This window comes from Brachyistius frenatus, unplaced genomic scaffold (assembly GCF_029030835.1).
Source record: "Brachyistius frenatus isolate BFR_SWC_R1_liver_20210118 unplaced genomic scaffold, ASM2903083v1 Contig_289, whole genome shotgun sequence".
Lineage (NCBI taxonomy): Eukaryota > Metazoa > Chordata > Actinopteri > Embiotocidae > Brachyistius > Brachyistius frenatus.
The window spans coordinates 352,809-362,157 of NW_027210888.1; positions in this window are offsets into that span (position 1 = coordinate 352,809).

Here is a 9,349-nt window from a genome sequence, read left to right on the forward strand (position 1 = left end):
TCAGAAAACACATAAAACCCTCTGCCTTGTTCCTTTACAGATAATAGCTTTTTCTCAACATATCCGATTCACTCTGCAAATTTACAACAATGTAAATTGGATTTATTTTCGGTCTTTGGAAAAAGACGATTAAGACAACCAGTAATTTTTTAAATATCTCCTGGGCTTGTCTGAGAGATATACACTCACCATTAATTACATTTCCATTTGCCGGTGTAATCTAGACAGTCTAAATTCATTAAACTCCTGCAAAATATGCAAACTATTTTTGGAGAGAAAAGTACCGACTTCCTGTGAGAACCGAGTTTTCTTTTTCGGTGAAAAGTTGAAGTCTTCAGTGAAACACTCAAGCCGTATTACTGGTGAAATATACTGTTTCATATATGATATGATTATTTCTGTGGTACTCCTCGTTGATTTTTTTTTTTTTTATTTTTTTTTATAGTGAAATGATTTTTACTTCGTGGAATTTCGACGACCCATTGTTTCATTATAAGACCCCAAATTATAGGAATGCTGTTCCAGAGGTAATACATATATACCGTGTCTCATTGCATTTGTTTCTCTTTGAATCTGCTATGATATCACTGTTATTAAAATATGACTCAGGTATCAATATCAAGTTTATAGCGACCCGAGAAGATTGTGGAATTTTATCTCGCATGAGTGTTTTTAATGCTCCTGACAGGACATTTTGGCCTCTCCTTTACAGTTGGGATTTTTACAGTTTCACTAATCTGTGCTATAGAGTTACTGTATTCTTTATAGTTGGGGTAATGTCAGAGCCGTAGAGTTAGTGTGTTGCCCTTTGGCCCTGCCCTGCGTCCCCTGCAGCCGCCATCATTCTCTATGATAATATGACTCCCACAGAGTATCAGTGTTGCAGCTCAGTGCAGCTGCCAAGCCTGTAATGGCCGACACTCCTCTTCCAAAACCACTGGGTGACAGAACAGAGGACTAACAGGAATTTTTCATAAAAAATCAGAGCTCTCACGAGTTTGCAGAAAAGCTTCAGATGCAGAAATGGACGTTGGACTTGTCAAAGCATGAATGTCTTTAGAGAATTTCTGAATTATGAATTTAATATTTAAAAAATGCCTATTTGTAACATTTTTTTGTCTTAAGATAGAAATTCCAAAGTAATAGCCGTATTGTGGCGAGAGTTCCAACAAGCCTATACTAAAAATGATTTCTTCACAATATTTATGATGTGTCAATAATGTGGATTTTATTTTAATAAAATGAATAGACTTATAAATCCGGTTCTTTTCTTTTCTCAGGATGACTAAAATGTTGTTATGACCCAGTCCTGTCAGGGGTTTTAGATATTCAGTGTCCCAGCTCCGGGCGTGCTCTTTGAAAACATCATTTAACATTCGGTTTCAACATATATTTGACCTTTGTAAATCCTGTCAAATGGTGTCACCTTACTTTGAATGCTGCTCCTTCCTCTGCTGTGATCACATGTGGAGGGAGTCCTCCTTGTCGGAGAACGTGGATCTGCCGGCCCGTTGTGGAGTCTGACTGTGTGTTCCAGTGTCTGTGTGGCAGGAAGTCAGGTCCATACTATAAGAGCAGGGGGAGGCGAACCTGTCACGGTTACCTGCTGTGGTTTCAAAGCCCCCACATCCCCACCTACACTCTCATTCATCCTGTCCCGGCAGCAGCTCTCTGAATGGCTGTTTTTCACTCAAAGACCCCTCGAGTCACATTTTCCTCCGCTTCACACTCTTTACCTGAAATTGTGCATTTCTAGAAAAAAAAAAAAAGGAGGTTATGCCTCACAGGTTGTTGTTGTTTCAGTGTGACACAGACACATGCAATCATGTCTCTTTTTTTACTTTGACTTTCTGTTTTAAATGACTGTGATTAATGTGCTGCAGGTAATAGTTTGAACAAAGCTATTACATTTAAATAACCATGAAGAAAATAATGTATAACTATAAAGAACACAACAGCGGTTAAAATAACACGATCATGCTATTATTGTTCATTTTGTGTTAGTCGGTAAAGTTGTCTTGTCTCATCAGTTATTCTGTACTTGCTGTTATCTTTTATAATCCTTAAAACAATTAAAACAGTTCTTTGGTCTTTTCCACAGCCTGCAGGAAAGAGTCGTTGGACAAAAAAACAAAAAACAAGGTGGACCTACGATTGTGCTGATTATGTGCTTTTGGCACCAGTAAAGCTGATTTTATAGATGTATAACATTACATTTTACTGTCTTCTGTGATCTGCTTTGAAGATTTTAATTGACATAATTGCCTCCCACTAAAAGCTCTTGTTGCCAACATGATGTTGACGTCAGCTCTGATATCAGGTTTGTTTGGAAAGTTTGTCTGAATCTGTTAAATTGAGAATTAAGTGAATCCAAAACACATATCGATTAAATAAAAATAAAATAAGTAACACACTTTTGCACGAGTTTAAATTAGACACATGGTCCACTGGTTTGAGAGAGTAGAGAATGACATTCAGGCCTCACTCTCCTGGACAGAAACGTGCTCCGTTCTTTTGCTTTATTGTACAAGATTGCCCCCTGTTGGTGCACCCTCAAACTATTATGCTACAACATTTTATGCTGTATCGTCACAAGCTGCATCATTCTGTAACGTGTGCATTGTTGTCACTTTTAGAAACAAATGAACGCTCAGTTGAAGACATAAATACGTTTATGAAATCATCACTCACCAGGAAATAAAAAAATACATCTTCTATTTTGTTCTCATTTGATCTTTTATATGAATTATTGCAATGAGTGTTTTAAATCTCACTCCAAACATCATACATAATGAAAAACGATCAGATAGACTGATCAAATGTGCGTGTGAGCAGGAACAGTGTTGGCAGTGTGTCGGGTATATACGCTGCATTCTTCTGGTCTCCCGCATGATCTTTTCTCCATCTGCTGTCCAGTGCCACTCTCTTCACTGGTCTCCTGCCATCTGTTTAACAGCACCTTTGCGTGACCAAATGCCTCTGCTCCCTGCAATGTTATCCACTCTGCCAGAAGAAAACCGCCATGATATCGTGCTCCTTCAACCAATAAAACCCACCAGTTACTGCAGCTCAAGCCCAACACCAAATCCCAATTGTCAGCAAATAGCTTCCTCCAGTTGTCTGTGCTGGCCAGGCACTTCTGTGGAGCTCCCTGCCACAGGATGACATCTTTAGTTATTTGTTGTCTGGTCTGATGGCAAGCAGAGCGAAGAAGTGCCGAGAAGGAGCAGAAGGAGGGATCTGTGGAGGATCATAAATGTGCCTTAAAAATGCCTGATCAGACATCTGATCTTTGTCAAGTCATCGGCTGGTTTGATTGATAGCTAGGAAGCCCAAAGTTCAGCACCATGTCGTTATTTATACAGGTCCACATTCATTAGTGTTAGTTCAACACCCAACTAACACTTTCTCTTGTAATATCATGCTTTTGATAGACGGGAGCTCCATCGGCTCCGTGACACCGTAAACAAGGGCTTTGTTTGACAAGAGGAGGGGTATCCTACGAGACAGCTGTATCTCTCCTGTCCCTGTGGTGAAACAGAGTGATGGGTACATCACTCTGGGGTATAGAGTGACTGGTATTACAGTCTGAAATGATGAAAGGGCGGGAAGAGTGAATCAATGCAGGAATAGATGGATGACAAGATTTCAGAAGCAACATGGAAAACTGGGTGGATGAAAAGTGAGAAACAAAGATTAGTGCAAGCCATATCCCTCCCCGCCCCATCACAGCTGTGTACATGTGTACATATGTGTTGCAGGAGAACACGTGTGTGTAAAAAGCCAGCGGGAGAGCTGGGTTAGGTGAGCAGCCTCCTGCTGGCTCTGGGCTCCGCTTCCTCCGCTGCTACGATACAGGCAGAGAGGGTCGTATCAAACTGTCTCCAGCACGCTCTCCCCGCTGTAAGGGCACTGCATTTTTGTATTGTTACACATGTGATCGTCATGAAAAAGGTATGTTCTCATAGCATGTTCTGAAGGTCTTCACGGCTCAGCTGTGACAGGCATGACCTTTTTGTTGCCGGGTGGGGATTTTCTGGATTCAGCTGCTGCTCTGGTGTGAGGGCTGTGGTGCTTTTTAAAAGGTGCCTCATGCTTCACCCTCCACACACTGTAGCTCTCTTTTCTCACTGACTGCTGACTGACTTCACTTCACCCTTCAAGCCTATCACAGTTAAACTGGATGACGAATACAGTTCACTTTTTAGGTAGAGGCTGGTTTTTTGATGGCATTATAACAAGATGTGTATGATGCAACTTCATAGTTTTTTTTATATTGAACTCTGGGTCATTATTGATGATGAACAAAAGAAGCTCATATTTGTGTGTACTTTATAAACTTTAAAGGAATAGTTCAACATTTTTGGAAAGTAAAGTGAAAGGATAGATACAAGCGCTCTCTCCAAACGTAAAAACAATCTGCCTGACAGCATATTTAAAGCACCCAAGAAAGCCCCGTACATAAGCCTGTCTTCTTTCACGGCATCTCTCTAATAGTACTGGATTTCACTAATGCAATACTGTGCTACTGAAGTTGTGGCTTTGTGGCCCCAAAGCATTGAATCCCCAGATGTAAGTACGCCTGCACTCCCTTCTGCTGATCAGCTCCTGCTGCTGAGGTGATGGACAGTAAAACTCTCCCAGCACCTGTTTCCTGGCCACGCTCAAGTGTTGTTAATAGGCTGATGAGAGACATTAACGAAGTTACTGCAGCACACTGGAGGGATAAATCAACAAAGCGGTAAAGTGTCTCATCCAGTCTGTCAGGAGTGACATTTTTAAAAGGTCCCAGCGACCGGTCCGTCCGTCCCGTACCAGAGGTGAGATGGAAAGATGGAAACAGAGCGAGGCCTGAGTGATTAAAGCATGGAGAGATTTAACAGAGCTTGGGTGGACAGAGAAAAGAAAAGTTTGATGGATAGAAAGATGAAGGAATGGAGGAATGGCAGAATGGAAGAAGAGGCAGATGTTTGATGAGGCAGATGGAGAGATAGGCCAGTGAAACGAGGTGAAGTGAGGAATGGCGAAATGGAAGAATGGCTGTAAAACGCTGTTGATCCAGACTACCAGTCATGTTTTTGTAAAATCAGGCCTCCTTGAAAACATCTCTGTGATGTTATTGGAAGAGGAATGAATACTGCAATGGACCCAGCCATTTTCCCACATCAACAGCAACAACAATAACATTCACCCTGTGTGATTTCATATAATTTCTTTATTCCCCTGCCTTTCTCTCCCTTTGTGATGTGCCAGACGTATGTGCATTACAAAGAGAGTCAGGAAATGGCTTTCCACTTAAAAAAAAAAAATGAGAACAGATCTTGACACTGTTACAAGAAAGACCTTTGGCTGTGAAGGACCTTCGGGACGCAGGCACTTCTCTCAGATTCTCATATGAGCATAGGACTATCTAATTAAATTCACCCAGCAGGAGCCATATTTCTTCCGAGTGTTATCATTATCCAACCAATGAGTCACTGAGATGTTACTATCATAAAAGACCTGACAAGGCGACTGTTTTTCTCAAAGCTAAAAATATCCGTCCTGGCTGGAGTCCAAGCTTGTTGCTTCTTTCCCTCTCATTTTCCTCTTTGAACTAAAATAACATCATTTTTTTGAATGGACTCTTGTGTTATTGATGGACTTCTGCTCCACTGTGGTTTGAATTAATAGCTTGGATGCCTGTATGGTTGCATTTAGTGCGTGGACACACATGCATACGCACAAACACACCAAAAAACGCTTTCAGGCGTTATTACGTCGGCACACATGCTAACTCACACAAGTAAATGTTAATGTACACAGGTGCAGTCTTTAGGGAGGTTGCTTTTGCTCTCTCATCAGTCACTCGTAATCACTTCCCTTCCAGCCCAGTAAATCACCATCTTTTACTGATGCATTTATAGGATGCATGTTCACAACTTGTAGCCGGGGAAAAATTTGACCACCACCAGGAATACATTATAAGCTTCTGCATCCATACAGTCGCACAGTAAATACAGTCATACAGTCGACTCACAGACAGGAAATATTGTTTTATAAATGTCCACTTAGTTTCTGAAATGTATTTGTGCTTTTAATAGGGTTTTAAGCTGTTTACGACATATGGGTGAGAGTGGAGTTATTGGTCAGGGGGGGGCTCCTGGGCGGCTGTGGATATTGGCAGGTTGCTCGACTCCACCAAGCTGGTCCTGGGGAGGTCCCAATGACCTGTTTTATACCAACACTGGTGCTTTGTCGTAAAACCGGGGGGAAGTGGAGTCACAACTGGGGTATTTGTTTGAAGCTGAAGGAAAAAAGTCCCCCTGTGGCAGGACCATGAGAGTGTTGTGTGCTGCTGTGTCTGATGGGAGTGGAAATCCTCAGAAAAACAGGCAACTGTGTCTGTACATAGACTTTAGATTGGTGCCCAGGTTCTGGTAAAATACTCCTAATACCACCGAGTAAAGAGAACCACATTCCCTCCTCACTCTTTTGGATGGAAACAGTTTCTTGTCACTGGTGTTTGAATGCTGTAATTGGACGTTAAGGGGCTCGCACGGAGAGGTGTGATGTAGTGTTAAAATTGCTCCAAATCACATGTTTCTCACGTCTGTGGAGGTTTAAATTCTGGCTCTGCAGCAGTCCCTGGCCAAAACCCACCTAGAGCTGAAGCATTTGAAATTCACACCGCACTGTCCTGAATGAGACAGGTGAAGAAAACTGTCAGCATGGAGGGGTGTTTTAGTAGATTTAATATATCCTAAAAGCCTTGAATTTTACCTGTCACTGTAACGAAAAAATGTGTCTTTGCATGTGAAGTGTGTGTCAGAGTGATGGATGGTGTAAGTGTGTTCCAGGATTATGTTTTATGAAAGTTAAAGGGCCCTGGGGTTGGTCTGTGAAGCACATAATCTCAGTGGAAGTGCTGGGCTGGATGAACCAAGGCTTCATTATTAAACACCTACGAGATGGCCGAGCGCTGGTGGAGGACCCTGAATATCCAACTTAACACTCTGGACCATCTCATCACACGTCCTCGTCATTTGGGCATGAAATTAAAACGCATCTCAAGGATTCATTCGCTACTGAGCATGAAATAGGAACTGAAATCTTCTGAATCTGAATCTGACACCCAGCAGACATTCATCACTTTGAGCTATCTTATCATTTTCTTTCCTTTTCATACAGTGAGTTTTATCTTTGAAGAGAGAGTATTAATAATAGGTAATACTTTTGGCAATAAGTTTCAGATTTGATGGCACAAGTGAGAACTGGCTATAAATGATGTGGTATTGATTTCACATGTGGAGCAGGACCATCGAGGCTCGAGCAGCAGGAGAGGAAGGGGAATGCCGTCCCCGGGATGTTCATGGAGGGCTTGCCTGAGGCTCCAGGGGCCTGGGGCCTCGTTCCACAGCTCTGGGAGCCGTTAAAAAATACCATAAAAGCTCCATATTCACAATTATTCTGACTTTTTAGATTTATAAATCTTTGTTGATGGTCATGGTGGATACATTAGTGGTTTAAACATGGAAATTGATGGCTGCTCCCCTGGTAACAGTGCACTTGGTAATTATAAATGATCCCATAAAGGCAACAGATTTTTTTTTTTTTATAGAATCTGGCACAGTAGATTGGTAGTACAAGGTGACCTGAGCAGGTCAGTTTGAAACAGACTGAACGGATGAGAGTGCAACAGTTTATTCTACAGTTACACAGATGCAGCTGAAATATTACAACATCTTATAGCTGATGTTTGTGCCATTTATTGTTCATACTTAACTACACTAGTTTCAATCTTGTGATATACTTTTATATGAACAGTTGGTCAGATGATTATTTGTATGTTTTTAGCCTACTGTACACCATATATGCGTCGCAGGTGGCCAACGCTGGCGAACATAACGCAGCATTTGGCAGGTAACAGGTAAAGAAACAGATATTTCCCTCTGGAGATGGTTGAAAGAGGAGCTTGTGAAAAAGGCTTTTGCTAAACACAGCACATGTAATGTTGTCAAGCTCCAGCTGGCCTGGACTGGGAAGCTGGAAATGTTTACCATGGTCCACATGGCTAATTTGTGTGTTTTTATTTAGCTGTTGTGTATCTGGGACTTTTGGTTGGGGGCGGGGGCGGGGGGGGGGGGGGGGGGTGTGTGCTGTGGAAGAGGTGGGGGGGGGGGCAGCAACAGTCAACAGATGCTGTCAAAGTGACCGCAGGGAGGAAGCAGAGACAAATGCTCCTCATTATAATCCTGACTGCAGCCCAGTGGCCCAGTAACCAGCAGGAACCAGCTCCATGTCTGGGACCGTACACATGGAGATCAGCTGATTCACTTACAGTCAACACACATTCACTTCTTCTTTGCTTCAACTGAAGAACGATGCATTGTGGCAGCCGTTGGTGCACCAACACAGCAGAGACACTCAAATAAAATCACAATGCACAACAGTTTGTCATAACCGCTGCAGCAGCTGCTGGTCAACACTGACTCAACCGAAACGAAGATTCCTGTGAAATTAAAATAGAAAAAATAGAATCGCATCACAGCAGGATTCAAGACATTCACCAGTTGGATTTTGCTTACGCTGCAATGAGCTCGACCGCATCCGAGGTGGGTGGATTTCACTGACAGTGGAACTCAACATTGTCTGGACACGATCCAGTCACATTGTTCATCGGAGGAGCACAAACGATGGAGGAAAATATCAACAGATTTGATTAAATACAACCATGTGAGCTGAATGACTGACATTCTTAGGGCTGGTGTGGGTAACCAGAAATTCAGGGTTGGAAGCGCTTTATGATCAGATATCAGAGCTCACATTGAAATGACAAGTGTATCTGCAGACTCAGACTCAGCTGACTTATATGGTTTATTTGTCAATCCGGTTAATCCCTCGGCTCGGTCTGATGATTATGGACAGCATTGGCCATGTTTATGCCTTACATAAAGCTTCAGATATCAAGACAAAACCCTCTTAGGACTATGAAGACCTAAAACATCAATTTTGGCTCTCAAATTGATTTTGTTTGTTTCCTCTTCCTTCACGACTCCAGCTGGTCCCTTTAGGATAAATTGGATGATATTATTTTTCATTATCTCAATTATCTTTTCATTCACCCTTTACGTGTTGGAGGTTCATATGCTCATATGCTTTGTGTTACAGCTCAAAATGAGAGAAAAAAAGAAATCATTTTTCCCAGCTCCTCACTGACTGAATTAACAGCACAGTGCAAGCGTGTCCTTTGGGGTGATTTCATTGGGCTGTGAAACCAATGTGAGCAATGTTCCTGACCCCAATCAGGAGTCAGACAGCAGTACGGAGGTCACCAGGGGTTACAGCGGGGCCCTCTGGATGGATAGGC